The 18,098-nt window shown below is 49.4% G+C and overlaps 1 protein-coding gene and 1 non-coding gene across 2 annotated transcripts in view; both read left to right on the forward strand.

Annotated features, from left to right (window-relative positions):
* LOC147712880 (triggering receptor expressed on myeloid cells 2-like) overlaps positions 1–18,098 on the forward strand; it is a 696,111-nt gene that overhangs the window by 53,269 nt on the left and 624,744 nt on the right. The gene's annotated exons all lie outside the window — the stretch shown is intronic.
* On the forward strand, positions 14,710–14,816 carry LOC147712881 (U6 spliceosomal RNA). Its single transcript, XR_015296242.1, has one exon. It is a non-coding gene; the product is annotated as a U6 spliceosomal RNA (small nuclear RNA).

An 18,098-nucleotide genomic window follows, 5' to 3' on the forward strand; every position in this document is an offset into this window, starting at 1 on the left:
CAACGGGAAACCAGGAGAACTAAGAGGGAAAAGTCTGAGAAAAAAGGAAAGTTTTAAGGGCCTTACGAAAGTGAGTGTAGATGGGAATGGAGCGAATAGAAAGTGGGAGGCTATTCCAGAACTGGGGGGCCAGGACAGAGAACCGAGTACCGCCAGTTCTGGATTTGCGAAAACGGGGGATGTGCAAGAGAGAGAGGGAGGAAGATCGAAGAGTGCGACTAGGGGAGTGAGAAGAGATGAGAGAAGTGATGAAAGAGGGGGCAGAACGGGAATGAGCTCGAAAAGCCAAGCAAGCCAGTTTGAAAAAGGATCTGAATCGGATAGGAAGCCAATGAAGAGATTTGAGAACGGGAGTGATATGGGAGGATTTGGGGAGAGACAAAATGAGGCGAGCGGCCTGATTTTGGATGGTCTGGAGCCGGCGAGTTTCGTAAGCAGGTATGCCCACGTACAGGCCATTCCCATAGTCGAGGCGGGAGATGATTAAAGCCACGACTATGGTTTTGAGTGCGTCGGTGGAAAAGAAACGCGAGATTTTCCGGATGAGACGGAGGGACAGAAAACAGGAGGATACGACGGAACTGATCTGGTTGTGCATGGATAAGTCATGACTGACTTTAATACCAAGAGTGCGAACGGAGGAAACAGGTGAGGGAGGGGGTCCAAAAGATGGGGGCCAGTGTGCAGGGGACCAAGGGTTAGAGGGACCACCAGTGAGGACAAGTTCCGTTTTATCAGGATTGAGCTTAAGATGATTAGCGCTCATCCACTCGGAAATGAAAATTAAAGTGGAACAAAATTTAGGAAGAGAGTCGGGGGAAGAAGAGAGATCAAGGACGAGCTGGAGGTCATCGGCGTAATGGTACACAGAGACCCCCAGCTCGAGAAGGGAAGAGATGAGAGGACAGATATAAAGATTGAAAAGGAGGGGGGAAAGGGAGGAACCTTGGGGAACACCACAAGAGACCGAGCGGGGAGGGGCAGAGAAACCGGAGAGGTGAACAGCCTGGGACCTATCCCGAAGGAAGGACGCGAGCCAAGAAAAGGCCGCGCCCCGAATGCCCGCTGCGCTGACACGGTCGAGAAGAATGGAGTGGTCAACCGTGTCAAACGCAGCGGACAAATCGAGGAGGACCAAGGCTTGGGGAAGGTTAGAATCGGCTTTCCCCTTGAGTTCATCCAGAACTGCAAAGACCACTGCCTCTGTGGAGTGGCCCGGGCGGAAACCCGCCTGATGGGAAGCCAAGAGGCCATTCTCCGCGATATACGAGGAGAGGCAGGAGGTGACATGGGTCTCAAGGATCTTGCCGAGGTAGGGAAGAAGGGAAATGGGTCGAAAATTAGAGGGGAGAGAGGGATCCAGACCAGTTTTTTTTAAAATGGGGAGGACGATTGCAGATTTGAAAGATAAGGGGACGGAACCAATAGCCAAAGAAGAATTAAGTAAAGCAAGAGGGGGGGCAGGACAGTTGGTGAAGAGGGTTTTAAGAATGCGTGCAGGTGCACAATCCGCGGGAGAGCCAGACTTAACTCTGAGCAGATATTTGAGAAATAAATCAGGTGAGATAGGGGGAAAGAGAGTAAAGGAAGACGGGGGAGGTGCGAAGGGACGGGTGCGGCTGGGTTGAGACACGGTAGGGATGTTAGCTTTGATCTTCACAATCTTGTCAATGAAGAAGTCATTGAGTGACAAACAGAGGGACTGGGAGGGAACCAGAGAAGGGGAGGAGCGTTCAGAAGTGGCAAGATTGTGAACCAGGGAGAAGATTTCACGAGGTTTATTGACGGAGAGAGCTACTTTCTCAGTGAAATAGGAAGTTTTGGCCGTTAAAATGGCTTTTTTATATTCGGTGAGAAGTTGTTTATATTTGGCGCGCAGAGAAGGACAGTACTTCCGTCTCCAGAGGCGTTCCGACCGTCTAAGGTCGAGTTTTAGCGCTTTGAGCTCTGGGGAGAACCATTTGTGCGCATCATAGGGGCGAACTGCTTTGATCTTTCTAAGCGGGGCCACTAGGTCACACGAAGAGGACAGCCATGTGCTGATGGCATAGGCCTGGGATTCAAGGGGGAGATCAGTGAGGTCCGGGGCGGATGAAGCCAAGGAACACGAAAGAGAATCAAGATCGGTCTTATTCCAGTTGCGGGCTAGAATGTTTTTGGGAAGGGGGGGCTTGTCAACCACACCCAGGTGAATAGAGAAGGAAATGATAAAGTGATCCGACCAAATACAAGGAGATATAGAAGGAGGTGAAGCGAGAGGACAAGAGGACCAAATTTGATCTAAAATGTGGCCTTGAACATGGGTGGCAGCTGTGACATGGGATGTGAAGTTCAAGCATTGGAGGGTAGCGGAAAAGTCTTTAGAAGAAGGATCTTCCCTAGGATCACCCGGCCAGAAATTAAAGTCGCCGAGGAGTAGGACGGAGGAATTATTGACCACCAAGGTGGCCAGAAGGTCCTCAAGGGAAGCTACAAAGGAGGGCATAGATTGAGGGGGACGATAGACGAGGACAACAGTGAGGGGGGCGGGAAGATTGAGAGAGCGGGCCACTAAGTAGTCCACGTTAGGTATAGGGGGATGAGGAAGAAGTTGGAATTTGAGGGTCGACCAAATGATCATTGCCACACCTCCCCCAGCCTTGCCATCCGGGCGATCAGCTCGGAGGGCGTAGTAGGAATCGGGGAGAATGGCTAGAAGATCAGGAAGAGAGTCAGCTGTGAACCAGGTTTCGGTCAGGAAAAGAAAATCAGGGGAATCGGTGGTCAAGAGATTAAAGAGTGCTGTCTGGTGTTTGACTGCCGAACGGGTGTTAAGCAAATAAGCAGAGGCTACGGTAGGAGCAGGGGAAGGGCGGGAGACAGGGGGAGATTTAACAGATAAAGGAGTAGGGCTATGGGAGGCCCGTGTCAGGTGAGACGGGGGAGAGGTGAGGATACCAAATGAGTCTAGATGATGCAGTAGGGAGAGTGAGGGAGGGGAAGTTACGGAGAGAGCAGTGAGTTGGGAGGAAGAGTAAACCAATGAAGGAGCAGAGTGGATGGTCCCTGGTCCCGGCCCGTCGCGGACAGGCGCAGACGGGCTTAACTTAGGCGCAACTTCGGCGCGCCTTCGTCGTGCCCTACACGGGTCTACTTCGCCTCCTGATCCAGGCTCCCTCGATCCAACTTCTCAGCACTGCCAGACCGTGCCACATGCGTGTTCAGACGCGATTACAGGGGCCCATCTCCAGGGGGTGAGGTAATAAGCGACGAAGAATGAGCAGCCACTGTCCCATCTGGCGTGCACCACATGTCTTCAGTCCCAGCGCACAGAAGCACCACTCACAGGCAGGTACTGCCATCCTAGCTCTTACATAGCCAACACCTCCACACCATGACTGGTACCACTGACTGCAAACGTCCGGGACCTCTTTGTCCTAGCGCCCCCCAATATGCATACACTATGGCGCTGCTGTGGCAGTCTTCTCAGCCCCCAGCATGCTTCAGCACTGCTGCATGCAGTTCGTACTCACGCGGCAAAATAGTATCCCCAGGGGGCAGGTGGCCTCTCAGGAGCGCAGGTACAATGGCAGAGTTAGTCAGGGTCCCCAACCTCCAGTCTCACATCCGTGGAGCAACGCACTCACAAGGAGATCATAGCGGTAAAAAATGGCCACGGACTGACGTATTTGCGCCCTGTTAATGACCATGGCCTGGGATCGTCTGAACCGCTCCGGGAGGCAGCACATCTTCCTCGCTGTATACAGCGCTGATATCGGCCCTTCAGTAGTTCCCCTGGGGCACCGTGCTGACTCCAGGCACGAAGAGGCAGTCAGACCAACAGTCCTCCCCGACACGCTCCTTGCGAACTGCTTCAAACCCTCCCAGTGGCTCGTCGCGCACCAGGTTCCACCGCTCTGCTCACTGTGGCTCGGGGATCCGGGCCTTGCAGGGCACGCCTCTCCATAACAACGCAGCTCCACTGTACATGGTCCGTGAAGAACCGGAGTCAGACAGCCAAGCTTAAGTGACATGTAGGGCGCCTCGTGAATGCCGGATAATTTAAAGGATTTTTCTGCAATGCACGGAACTAAGGGCTCAAGCAGGCATCTTGGTCGTGAGCTAGCTCCGCCCCCCCCCCCCCCCCAGTCGTCTTCCACCTTCAGACTACGACGGACCTCCTGCATTTGCTGGGGTTCTCTTAAACGTGCCAAAGTCACACCTGACTCCTTCTCAGACGCTTTCTTTCATTGGGGCAGTTCTGGACACAGTGCAGTTTTGGGCCTATCCTGCGGAGCAGTGTGTCCAGGATCATCAGGTTATGATTCCGATGTTTCAGCCTCTATCTTGGATTTCGGTGAGACTGACTCTGAGGTTGTTGGTCCTCCTGCATCCTGTTGGTGAAGCATACCAGGTGGCATATGCAGGCTCTGTAGTGGGACTTCAAGTTCCAATTGGCACAGCATCAAAGAAATCTCACCGACTTGATCCAGATCTCGAAAGGAACTGCAAGAAATCTACAGTGGTGGTTGACGAACCGCGATTGGGTCAATAGCAGACCCCTCTCCCTTACCGAACCAAATTTCATAGTCGTAACAGAAGCGTAAATTCAGGGATGGGGCGGCCATTTGGGAAAGGTGGAGATCAGGGGACACTGGTCTCCGTTGGAGACGGGCTCCACATAATTTTTCAGGACCACTCCTGCACAGGGTTCTGAAGAAGATTAGGAGTGACCAGGCCCAAGTCATTCTTGTGTCTCTGGACTGGACAAGGAGAGTCCGGTATGCTGAGCTTCTCCGATCAGGCTGCTCCTTCGGGAGGATCTTTGGTCGCAGCAGCAGGGGAGGGTTCTCTGTCAACCCTGCGCCTCCATGCATGGAGATTGAGAGGTGGTAGTTGATACCTTTTGACCTTCCTCCCGAAGTATGTAAGGTTATTCTGGCAGCTAGGCGGCCCTCCACTAAGACGGTATACGCCTGCCGTTGGCAGAATTTATTTTATACTGTACAGAAAGATCTATTTACCCTCTTTCTGCTTCTCTTTCTACTGTCCTTTTGTTCATTCTGACCCTTGCCCAGCAGGGCTCTGCCTTGGGAACTCTCAAGGGTTAACTTTCTAATCTGTCTGCTTTTTTGGGGCTGCCAGACCAACACTCTCTCTTCAAATCTCCCATTGTATATAGATTTCTGAAAGGGCTGGCTCATCTGTTTCCACCTACACCCTTTGTTATGCCACAGTAGGATCCTAATTTGGTCCTCACTTATCTGATGTGTGCTCCCTTTGAGCCTTTACACAATTATCCCCTCTGGCTTTTGACCATCAAAACAGCCTTCTTGGTGACAATTACATTGGCCCAGAGGCTGAGTGAACTGCAGGAGTTATCTTGCTTGCCTCCTTATCTTTTGTCCTTTTGGGTCAAGGTGGTGCTTTGCACCCGAGCAACCTTTTTGCCAAAGGTTGTGACCCCTTTTCATCTGGGTCAGTCCATCACGTTGCCCACCTTCTTTGCTCCCCTACATCCTTCTAAGAAAGAGGAGCGTCTCCACCGGCTGGACCCAAAAAGAGCTTTGTCGTTCTACCTTGACCGCACAAAACAGTTCCAGGTGGATGATCAACTCTTTGTGGGGTACGTGGGAGCGAAGAAGGAAAGAGCAGTGCAGTGCAGAAAAGTACAATCTCTCGCTGGGTCATTCTCTGCATCAAGATCTATTATGCCCAGGCAAAGAAGCAGCCCCCTGAGGGATTAAGGGTCCATTCCACCAGGGGAAAGGCTGTGACTATGGGCCCCATTAGGATGACGGGCGAACATTGTCCGCCCGCCACCCTATCGTAGAACGGGACCGCCCACCATAAGGGCGGGGGTCCCGTGGGGGGAATTACGATGTGCCCGCCACAGTGGCGGGCACATCCTGTAGTGTTTGCATTGTGGCGGGCGGTGCACTCTGCACCGCCTGCCACAATGTAAAAAATGCTCTTTTGCATTTGCATATGCAAAGCGGCAGGCACCGCGCGGTGCCTGCCGCTTTGCATATGCAAATGTGGGGGGGGGGTACCATAGGTACCCCCCATGTGCCCCCCAGACAGTGGCGCCAACCTGGGGGCCCTGCAGCGGGCCCCCGCAGCAATCACCGCATGCCTTTCCCTGGCGGCATTGCCGCCAGGGAAAGGCCTCTGCTTTTTGCAATTGTAATATGACTGGCGGTGTCCATTGGACACCGCCACCATATTAATCTATTACCGCCGCGGTCGCAAGCCGACCGCAGGGTAAAGTGGCGGACGGTCTTCCGTCCGCCGCTGTCCCCTCCGCCATCCTAATCAGGCGGAGGGGAACACGAGAGTGGTTGTCGGGCGGATTGCCTCCGCCTGGGTGGCGGTGGCCACCGCCACCCTGGCGGAGGCAATCCGCCCGATATCGTAATGGGGCCCTATGTCTTTGGCTCGGGGTGTCACAGTCCAAGACATCTTTCAGGCAGCAATGTGGGCATTGTTGCACATGTTTGCAAAGCAGTATTGCCTGGACTGTCAGGCCCGCAGAGACTGACACTTTGCCTGCTCAGTCCAGCAGGACTTTCGAGTTTAAGGTATTGGTCCACACCCACCGCCGGGATGGTATGGCTTGGATATCTAATTCAAAGGTAAGGAATCTGAAGCTGGAAGTCACTATCAGATAAACTAGTTACTTACCTTCAGTAACGCATTTTCTGGTGGAGACTCTATCTAGCTGCAGATTCCTAACAGCCCCACCCATGCCTCCCCGCTTTGTGGACCAATATTGTAGGGCTAGGGTTACTACCCTTTCAGGACCCTAGTTTTGCAGACAACTGTGTCAGTTACTTCATAGCCCTGCACTACTGGCATGGTACAAACGAAAAGTACTGACATCCGCGCACCTGGGTGGCACCTATATAGACACTGCAATGTCATAACCAATGCTACCGACACCGACGACGTCAATCAGAGCCGAATGGAGCCACACGACGCCGGACGCAAGGGGTGTTGCTCAGCATTAGTTTCCAGATCCAGCCTGACGCCTAGGAAATTCAAAGGTAAGAAATATGCAGCTAGAAGTCTTTAACAGATGAATGTCATTAACTCAACAGGCAACAGTGTGTGTACAGGTTCTAAATTGTGTGTGAAAGCAGGGTTAACAATCAAGGTAAAGCCAGCCAGGCACTGTCTCTCCCCCGCAGCCCATAAAAGCCTGTTGAGGAGGAAGGAGTGAGAGACAATCTTGAATGGCACGGGGAGAGGACAAGCAGTATCATTGCATCTACTCCACTCACATTATGTTTCATGCCAAGTTCGTGGGCCACTGAGGTTAGAACAGTTCCTGTTCCATGCAGCAAGTGAAAGTCAGATTGATGGTGATATATGTTAGAATTGGTCTCCAGGTATCTAGAGCCCTTGGATTCCACAAAGCTGTCCAGAATTTTTGTGGTAAACGTTGAAATGATTTAGAGTTATAATTAGTAAGATTAGTGGAATCAACCCCATGGTTTTTTAGAGAGTAGATAACTAGAGTTATTTTATCAATCATCCAGGACCATTCTCGACGATAGAGATAACTTGTAGAGACTGTTTAATAGGGGGCAATGGGTGGAGCAAGGCATTCTATGACTTCACAAGGATGGATCTCATGGGCACTAGAGGAAGCAGATAACATTTTAGACAAGCCACCATGATGGGAAAACAAAATAGTATGTGTTTGTGTTGTGCCACAGGAATGTGGAGCCAGAGTTCAGGGTCACTCTCATTGGATGCTCTTGCATCTGCGGCTGCAAGGCAGCACCGAGGAATATTCCCGAGGTGCCGTGCTCCATTCCTTCACATGCCTTAGTGGGTAGCATCTCGCGGGTGAGCATTCTGGACCGAGGTCTACGCAGCGGCATAATACAGGCCCCGCAGCCCCGGTGGTGCTGGGGTGCTCCCACTCTGGAGGGGGCCCCATCCACCTCTGAAGCATTCTCGCAAAGGCTGCAGGACAAAACACAGCAGCAGCTGCCTGACTGAAGCCTGCTATACAGAATGGGATATCCCACCACAGTGAAACACTCATAACAAACTTGCAAAATACATCATTGTTGTTGGCAGAGAAGGCCAATAGGGGAAAAGAGCCTCCAAGTCTCTTGATGTCAATGAGGAAGGGCACTACAGCAGAGGGTGAGAGAGGGGAAAAACAACACAGGGAAGGAGAAAAGCAAACTAGAGATAGCAGGAACTTAAGAGGCACCGGTGAGAAGGTGAAAGAGACAGAGAGAGAAGTGTGAGAATTAGTATGAGGTGATTAAGAACAGGTTTCAGAGAGAGGTGGAGACATGTGGGAAAGGTGAGAGAAAGGCAGATGAGACCGGAGACAGATGTGAAACAAAAATAGGTGAGAGACGACAACTGCTAGACGGATGTATGACGTTACAACACATGCTTTTACCACGCATGCTTTTACAACGCGGTTTGTACATCGCATACCATTACAACGCATAGCGCTTTGAGGTGCTGGATAGGGAATTTACTATTCCAACTCCAGTCCCTGTGGACACTAGGGAAGGTGTTGGATAGTAAATTAAATCTATTCCCTATCCTAGAGCGCCCCCCAGCGCAATGCGTTGTAATGGTTTTGCGTAAAAGTTTCGTCGTAAAGGCACTGCGTGGTAAAAGTTGCATTGTAAAGGATGTTTCCCCTGCTAGACACTAATAGTAGAGAGGTAATAAAGAAGCAGTCAAGTGAGAAAGAAACAGGGTAGAGAGTCAGAGAAGAGACAGGTGTATGAGCGATACACAGGAGAAACACCATGGAGGAAGATAGAAGGGGAGGTCAGTGAAAGAGGTACAAAAGAGACTGTCAGGAGAAAAAGAAATAGCTGAGAGAGAGAAAGGGAGACAGAAAATGAGTGATACAGGGGATGGCAAAGAGACAGCCATGTTGTAAAAGGACAAAGGAGAATAACAGTGTGGAGGTGACAGATGTGATAGTAGACAGGTGAGAGACAGCTATAATAGAAGAGGAGAGAAGTGATAGAGCTATAACAGTAAGAAAGAGACAGATGAGAAAGAGAGATAGTTGTTGGAAGAGAGATAAGGTAAACACAGCTGAGAGATATAGAGGGAGCGATTTGTGAGAGAGAGGTGATAAAGACAGATGCATATGGGAAAGAGACAGCTAAAAGAACACACTGGGGTATGGGGGAGGGAGAAGGACTGGGACAGATAATCGATACAGAGTGGGTGATGAAGCAAGAGAAGTGAAAAAAGGACTGCAGAAAAGAAGAGACAGACAGATCGATAGGGAGGAGATGGGCGTTTGAGAGAGATGAAGAGAGGTGAATGAAAACTGAGGGAGGTAAAAAGGGCAGCAGATGAGAGAGGTGATAAAGAGACAACAGAGAAAGCAATAGCCCTGAGAGAGTATAACTAGTCACAAAATAGAGGGATGAGAAAGAGACATACAGGTTAGAGAGAGAGGTGAGAAAGGGACAAGCTAAAAGAGGTGATTAAGTGACAGACAGGTGAGAATGGGGCAGCAAAGAGAGAGAAAGAGGGAAGAATTGATGGACATTCTCAAGAAACAGGTGAAAAAGAGACAGTGGGGAGAGAGTGAAGTAAACCAAGAGACAGATACAGATCAGAAAGAGCTCCGAGCGAGGCAGAGAGAGGAAGATAGGAGAGCGCATGGTGATGTAGAGACAGGTTAGAAAGAGAGCAGAGGGGGTGGGGAGATATAGCGAGTTGATAAAGTGACAGACATGATATAAAAAGCTAGGTAAGTTGAAGAGGAATAAAACAGGTAATAAAGAGATAATTATGTGAGTGAGAGATAGCTGAGCAAGGGTGGGGAGAAGGGTGAAAGAGGTAATAAAGATACACGTATGTAATCAAGAAACAAATGCTAGAGAAAGGAAATGGTAATTATAAAGAAACATGAGAAAGAGAGAGACAGAGGTGAGAGAGGCAAACAGGTGACACGTAGACGAGCAATATGGAAGGGGGAAAAGACAGACAACCTGGTGTTGGAGTGATGAGAAAAAAAGCATGGAAGAGAGGGCAGAGGAGATGGGTGAGATAGAAGACAGAGAAAGAGAGAGGAGAACCATAGGACAAGGAAGATGTGAAGGACAGAGCAAAAAGAGATGGCCACATGAGGTAGAATGTTATTGGGAGAAGAATCAGATGGGTAGAATTGCTACGTAAAAGGGGAAACATGCAGAGGAATGCAACATATAGGTGAAAAGTAAGCATGTTCTATTGCAAATATAGATTAACATTCTGGTGTTATATTACTGAGAATGTGTATGTATGTAGAGTGTTTGCCACTGTACAAAGAACAACATCACCCATTGGAGCAACAACTTATTCTTAGCTATACATTTTCTTGAAATGGCTAGCTTTCCCGTTGTCTAGATATCCAAAGTGGGAAACAGCCTTTACCACGCAACTTTTACCACGCAGTGCTTTTACAACGCAGGATTTACAACAAAAACCATTACAACGCATTGCGCTGGGGGGCGCTCTAGGATAAGTAATAGTTTAATTTACTATCCAACACCTTCCCTACTATCCACGGGGACTGGAGTTGGAATAGTAAATTAAACTATTCACTATCCAGCACCCCCCAAAGCAATGCGTTGTAATGGCTTGCGTTGTAAAACTAGCATTGTAACAGCATGCGTGGAAAAAGCATGCTTTGTAACAACGTACATCCATCTGAAGGCAATGTGTACCATAGGGAAACCATATAGATGGCAAAGAAGGCTTCACTGGAATGACTTTTAAGGTATTTCAGAGAGATAAGTCTCATTGGAGCTGAATATCTCAAATATCTTCTGTGACAGTATCTTCCAATGACTGTTTAAGGCAAAGATAACCTTTGTAATAAATAGCTCGATGGGCCAGGCACAGTACCTTTAATTATGTGGAGCACAACATAATCTGGGTTCTTCACTCTGTAAATCAGTCACACAGCTTGGTCTTGAGCCACCAAAAACAAGTAAATCTGTCTAAGACTCATCTTGACATGAAGGACATTGTCATAGTCCATACAAAATAAAATGATAACCCTCATAAACACAGTTCTTTTTGTTGAGCCCAACAACGGAAGAATATTTCTGGCTAGCTAGGAGTACCACTATCTCATCTGTCCTAATTTGGGAACTAAAGAGAGTTGATGGTCAGTATAGACTCTCAAGTTCTTAATGGTAGAACTGGTTCATGATGCTGCCGTAAGGAACTGTTTTAAAGAACAGTGGTTTTTAGGTAGAGAGTACACAGAACAAATAACATATAGACCTTAATGGGTACTATAGACAAGCCGGACAGAGAGTTTTTAATGTGCAGTATAATCATAAATAGCATACATTAGGAGCGACAAAAAATGAAACGGGACACAATCCTGCACCCGTTCTGGGAGAAAGAGTGAACAAACGTAAAACATTAAACATGAAGGGTTTCAGGCAAAATTAGAGCTTTGGTAGCTTGATAAACATAAAGCAAGCCAACCAACTCAGTGACCATATTTATGATACAAATAGCAAAACAGTGGCACTGTTTTATCTGTCGAAGAAGTTTCGATCCCAAGCTCTTAGATTAAGGGGGTCATCATCAGGACTACAATAATGAATTGCCTGGTTATTACAACAATGCCTGTGGGGTAGGGAACAGGGAAGAAAACAGGGAAACCTGTCATGAATTCTTACAGTAAATACTTACAGTATGTCAGCAAGGTCATGCATTAACTCACATTTGTACAATTACGAAGGCGGCGAGTTTATTACTAGGAAGCGTAATTTTTTTTTAAAACAAAAAATTAGTATTATTGCCCAACGATAAAAGACAGAAAGAAAACGGTTGTGAAGAAAAGATGAATCGGAAACGGTGTGGCGGGAGAATTCCGGATAGCAGTGCGCTTAAAATGGCGACTCTTCCTGGTGTTTCGTTTTGGAAGATATTATCGGAGCCGTAGGCAGCATGGTGCATTGGTAGCTATGCAACGTGCAATTGAACTAAGCCATATTATTCGGTGGTTATGTTGCATGATTCACAGAGTATGCTGAGTGAGTGATCAGCAACCTCGTAGGACCGTTGAATGCACTTCGTGGGACTTAGGTTGTCGGTTGTGTGGTTGCATGATTAACACAAATGGAGTATGCCGAGTGAGTAATAATAGAGGTGATATAATGTATCAGCAAACCTCATAGGGCAGTCGCTTGACTTCGTGGGACCAAAGTGGTCGATTGAGCAGAAGTCGGTACTGTAATGAAATAATTTGTGCCGTCACTGTCACAAACAATGCGAGGTGAGTGAACTAACTTAAAATAACACTTGATTACCTGGTGTTTATGGATAAACCTAGGAAAAGGATGTAGGCGAAGAGCCGAGGGATCGGCTTCTGCCAAGGAAATCACATTACCCCCTCATGGGTCCTCCCCGTCCCAGTCCTTACCACGTGAGGCAGTCCTGCCTCCACCCAGCCAATCAAAACGGCAGAAATCCAAAGGTCGAAGGTGACATAAGCCCCTCCCATCCCTTTTAAGGTATTTCAGAGAGATAAGTCTCATTGGAGCTGAATATCTCAAATATCTTCTGTGACAGTATCTTCCAATGACTGTTTAAGGCAAAGATAACCTTTGTAATAAATAGCTCGATGGGCCAGGCACAGTACCTTTAATTATGTGGAGCACAACATAATCTGGGTTCTTCACTCTGTAAATCAGTCACACAGCTTGGTCTTGAGCCACCAAAAACAAGTAAATCTGTCTAAGACTCATCTTGACATGAAGGACATTGTCATAGTCCATACAAAATAAAATGATAACCCTCATAAACACAGTTCTTTTTGTTGAGCCCAACAACGGAAGAATATTTCTGGCTAGCTAGGAGTACCACTATCTCATCTGTCCTAATTTGGGAACTAAAGAGAGTTGATGGTCAGTATAGACTCTCAAGTTCTTAATGGTAGAACTGGTTCATGATGCTGCCGTAAGGAACTGTTTTAAAGAACAGTGGTTTTTAGGTAGAGAGTACACAGAACAAATAACATATAGACCTTAATGGGTACTATAGACAAGCCGGACAGAGAGTTTTTAATGTGCAGTATAATCATAAATAGCATACATTAGGAGCGACAAAAAATGAAACGGGACACAATCCTGCACCCGTTCTGGGAGAAAGAGTGAACAAACGTAAAACATTAAACATGAAGGGTTTCAGGCAAAATTAGAGCTTTGGTAGCTTGATAAACATAAAGCAAGCCAACCAACTCAGTGACCATATTTATGATACAAATAGCAAAACAGTGGCACTGTTTTATCTGTCGAAGAAGTTTCGATCCCAAGCTCTTAGATTAAGGGGGTCATCATCAGGACTACAATAATGAATTGCCTGGTTATTACAACAATGCCTGTGGGGTAGGGAACAGGGAAGAAAACAGGGAAACCTGTCATGAATTCTTACAGTAAATACTTACAGTATGTCAGCAAGGTCATGCATTAACTCACATTTGTACAATTACGAAGGCGGCGAGTTTATTACTAGGAAGCGTAATTTTTTTTTAAAACAAAAAATTTGTATTATTGCCCAACGATAAAAGACAGAAAGAAAACGGTTGTGAAGAAAAGATGAATCGGAAACGGTGTGGCGGGAGAATTCCGGATAGCAGTGCGCTTAAAATGGCGACTCTTCCTGGTGTTTCGTTTTGGAAGATATTATCGGAGCCGTAGGCAGCATGGTGCATTGGTAGCTATGCAACGTGCAATTGAACTAAGCCATATTATTCGGTGGTTATGTTGCATGATTCACAGAGTATGCTGAGTGAGTGATCAGCAACCTCGTAGGACCGTTGAATGCACTTCGTGGGACTTAGGTTGTCGGTTGTGTGGTTGCATGATTAACACAAATGGAGTATGCCGAGTGAGTAATAATAGAGGTGATATAATGTATCAGCAAACCTCATAGGGCAGTCGCTTGACTTCGTGGGACCAAAGTGGTCGATTGAGCAGAAGTCGGTACTGTAATGAAATAATTTGTGCCGTCACTGTCACAAACAATGCGAGGTGAGTGAACTAACTTAAAATAACACTTGATTACCTGGTGTTTATGGATAAACCTAGGAAAAGGATGTAGGCGAAGAGCCGAGGGATCGGCTTCTGCCAAGGAAATCACATTACCCCCTCATGGGTCCTCCCCGTCCCAGTCCTTACCACGTGAGGCAGTCCTGCCTCCACCCAGCCAATCAAAACGGCAGAAATCCAAAGGTCGAAGGTGACATAAGCCCCTCCCATCCACCGCCATGCCTGTTTTTTTTCTGCTCCGACGGCTGTCGGAACGCTGGTGCTCCAGGTTCCTGCCTCTGTTCCTGTTTGCTTCTGGGTGGTTTGGCGGTGCCGTGAGTGTTTCTTTTGCATTTTTAAATGCTTCTGTTTATGGTCTTTTCATGTTTTTGCCGGCGCGGCCGCTCCGGTCCTCCGGCCGGCCACGCTCCTGTTCTGGGGTCAGGATGCTCCCCGTTCATGTGCTGGGCTGGGGCGGGGAGCCCTCCTGGTGTTCTGGCCCCAGGTCGTTCCGGCGCTGGTGCTTTAGTGCAGTGGCCGGCCATGTTCTTCATATGTGGCTGTGGGTGGAGACTGCAGGGCTGCCCTTTTTTGTTTATTTTCTGTTCTCACATATGAGATTACTGTTTGGGGCAGTGTTTCCTGGAGGTTGCTGGGCACTTCCTTTATTGGTGTGTTGGGATTTTTCCTGGTGCTCGCTTCGGCAGCACATATACTAAGCTTGGAACGTTACTGAGTAGATTAGCATGGCCCCTGCACAGGGATGACATGCAAATTCGTGAAGCGTTCCATATATGGGGTTTACTCCTTTGCTCGCCATGTTTGAGGGGTGCATCCACGGAGCTGTTGCTCATTGGTATGTCATATGCCTCTGGTGTCACAGGCTATCATGTGCTGAGGGTTCAAGTCCTGCCTATGCTGTGGATGTGGCTTGGGATGTTCATTTTCATGCTGTGCTTTGGAAATTTGCATTCTCTTTGTCCACGTAGCATCTTTTGCAGTTTTTCTTGGACTGTTTTGCGCTGTCTGCGCTGTTGGTGCATGCGGCTATGCCATCATCTCTTGTTAGTGGGATCGTGGACGTTTTTTCCCTTTTGGGGTATACATTCGGGGATGGTCCATGAGATTTCTGGCGTTTTGTTGCTGGGTCTTTCTCCCTGATTCATTTGCTCCGGCGGGGTTTATTCCCATTTTTTATCGGCCATTTCGTGCTGTCCTGTTGGCTGTACTGGCTGCGGTGTGGCTTGGCATTGCCATGCGGGGTGTTCCTCTCTTTCTGGGGACACGATTTTGCCTGGCGGTCTTTGTCACCTGGTATCCTCCATTTTTCTTCTTTTTTGCACCTTCTCCCTCGGTCTTCGGAGGCTTCTTCCCTGGAGGTCCGGGTTGGGCGGTTGGTGGATTCGGCTCTCAAGAGTTCGTATGCTGCTTCTCCTTTTTGGGGTGTGTGCTTGCTCTTTTTCGGTCTGTGCTTTCTTAGGGGTCCCTCCTTCCGGTCCCGGATGGTTGGGCCTTGTCCTCGGCTACCGGGGCGGCGGGGGCTTGTGGGATTTCTCTCTGGCCTGCGTTTTGGTGCTTTGCCATTCCCCTAGTGCCTTGGTCCTATGCCTGCATTTTTTGCACTACGTATGGTTCCCTGCCTCTGCGGCGCCTGCTGCTGCCCCTGAATGTCAGTCGGATATGTTGTGCCCGGGAGGAGTCTCCGTGGCCAGGTGGTTGCATCTCTTCCTCTTCAGGTTATGTGTTCCGCTCCTGGTGTTGACCTGCTTGTGGGTCGCCTATCTCCTTTGGTGTCATTGGTCCGGTCTGCTTTGAGAATGGTGATTCCTGTTTGTCGTCATTCTTGGTTGCCGGTTTCCATTCCGGGCCGTCCCCCTTTTAGGCCCTTCTTCTTTGGCGTCGGCCAATTTTTTGTCGCCACGCTCTGTGGTGCTGGTTTCGGTGATGGAGTGGGGCCAGGGGTCCTCTTTCTCTCTGTTCCAGGTCCTGGCTCCCGTTGGTCTTTCTGTTCGGTTCTGTTGGTCGGGTTGGTGCGGCTGTGTCCCTTTCGGTTGTGCCCCTTGCAGCCAGGTTTTCCCCTCTTCTTGGTGGGTAATTTTGGCTTCCCTAGGTGTGGGAGTCGCCTGTTTTTCTCGTTCCCCTCCATCCGGCTGCTCAGAGGTTTGCGGTGGTTGAGTTCCGTTTCCTGTTTTCAGGTGTTTCCTTTCGGTCTCTCTCATGCTCCTCGGGTTTTTTCCAAGGTGCTGGCTCCTGCTGTGGGGGTTTGCTGGCCTGGTTCCAGTTTCTGGGGTCGTTTTGGGTCTGGCCGTTCCTCGTCTGGTTCCTGTTCAGGAGGCTTCAGTTCCTCGGGACCGGTTTGACGCTTTGCTGGGGGCTGTTTCTCAGTGCTCGCTTCAGCGGCTCGTATGCTTTCTGTTGAGCGTTGCTGGAGGGGGTTGACATGGCCCTTGCGCTAGGATGACACGCATTTCGTGAGGCGTTCCATATATCCGGATCTGTTCTCTGTCCTGTTGGATCTTTTGCGGGTCCTACTGGGTCTCCCTCCTGCCCCGGCTCGGGGTTGGTTTTGTGTCCGGCGGATGGTGGTTGCCTCCTCGGCTGTGGTTCCTTGGGCTCTTGTGCACCTCGTGTCCTTGGTGTTTCTTCTGATGACTTGTTGGGTCCTTTGTCTTGCTGGTTACGAGGCTCTGGTTCCTCTCTCCCCTGGTCTGGTGGCTTTGCTCTCCTGACCTGGTGTGGGGGGTGCATTTCTGCTTTCCTCTCTCCTCTTGTTGTCCTTGGATGCCTGTCCTCGGATTGGGGGCACCGTTGGGGTCCTTGGTGGCCGGCTTGTCTGTTGTTCGGGCTGGCGCTCTGGGGGCTCGTTGTTGTTTGGGCCTTCTTGGGGGGTCCCGGTACGTGTCTCTGTTCCTGCGGGCTTCCCTGTTTTGTGTCTGGGCGGCGACTTCTCTGTTGTCTTTCAGTGGGTCTTGAGAGGCATCCCTGTTCCGGCGGTTGGTTTCTTTTTTGGAATGGTACTCTGGTTGTGCCTTCTTTTGGTGGCTTAGGCCGCTTCCTGCCGTCCTCTGTTTGGTGCTGTCTGGTGCTTGTTTCGACGGGACATGTCCTTTTGTTGGGACATTGCGTGGGTGCTTGGGACTGTGCGCTGGTGCTTGGAATGGCCCTGCGCTGGGTTGTCTTGCTGCTTCATGTAGCATTCCCTCGGTCTGTTCCTCTGTTCCAGGTCCTTTTGTCTTTGGTTTGGGACTCTTGGTTTGGTCATTTTTGCTTCCCCTCCTGTTGCTCTTCTCCCCCGGTTTTTGTTCCGGGGTGGTCTGTCCTCGGGGGTTGCTCTCTCGTTTCCTTGGCCTTCGGGTTTTCTGTATACCTTCCCTCCCGTTTTTCTCCTCCCGGGCGCTCTGCGGAGGTTTGGGGGGTGTCGGTGTTGTTGGGTTGGCCTTGCTGTTTTTGGTTTCCGCTCCTGCTGTTGCTGTTGGGAGTCGGATTTGGCCAGCCTCCTTTGCCTCCGGCTCTGCTTCTGGGTCCGCAGCTGTCTTTGCCCTGTCTTTGGCGCTTGCTTCTGACTGCCTGTCTCTTGAGCGGCTGTCTTTAGCGTCTTTGGGCTGTTCACCTGTGGTGGCCTGTGGCATGTGTTGGTCGCGCTGGCCTTCCGCTCTTTGGGGCTGTGATGCACTTTGGGGCTCTTTTGTTTCCTGGTGCTCTTCTCTTGGTCGGAATCCATGGTGGGGTTCCTGTTTCTGTGCTGGTTTCTCCAGCTTTGGTTTGTTGTTGGGTTTTTTCCCCTTCCGCTTTGTCTGCTCGTTGACGGCGGTTTGTGCTTGTCGGGGCCTTGGGACTTCCTCGGTGGTTGTTGCCCTTTGGTGGGTCGGCTTCTTCGGAGCTTTTGCTTCGTTGTCCGGGCTCTCCTGTTCTCATTTCTTCTTTGGGCCTTGCCTGCTGTTTTGCATGGTCTGCGGTTGCCCCTTTCATGTCTTTGTTGGTGGTGAACGTGTTGTGGTTGTCCACTGCGGTGTTTTTTTTGCTGGCCTTCTCTTCCGCTTGTCGGTTGGGTGGGTTGGGTGCCTTGCTCGTTTTGTTTCC

Source organism: Lissotriton vulgaris, chromosome 5, assembly GCF_964263255.1.
Source record: "Lissotriton vulgaris chromosome 5, aLisVul1.2, whole genome shotgun sequence".
Classification (NCBI taxonomy): domain Eukaryota; kingdom Metazoa; phylum Chordata; class Amphibia; order Caudata; family Salamandridae; genus Lissotriton; species Lissotriton vulgaris.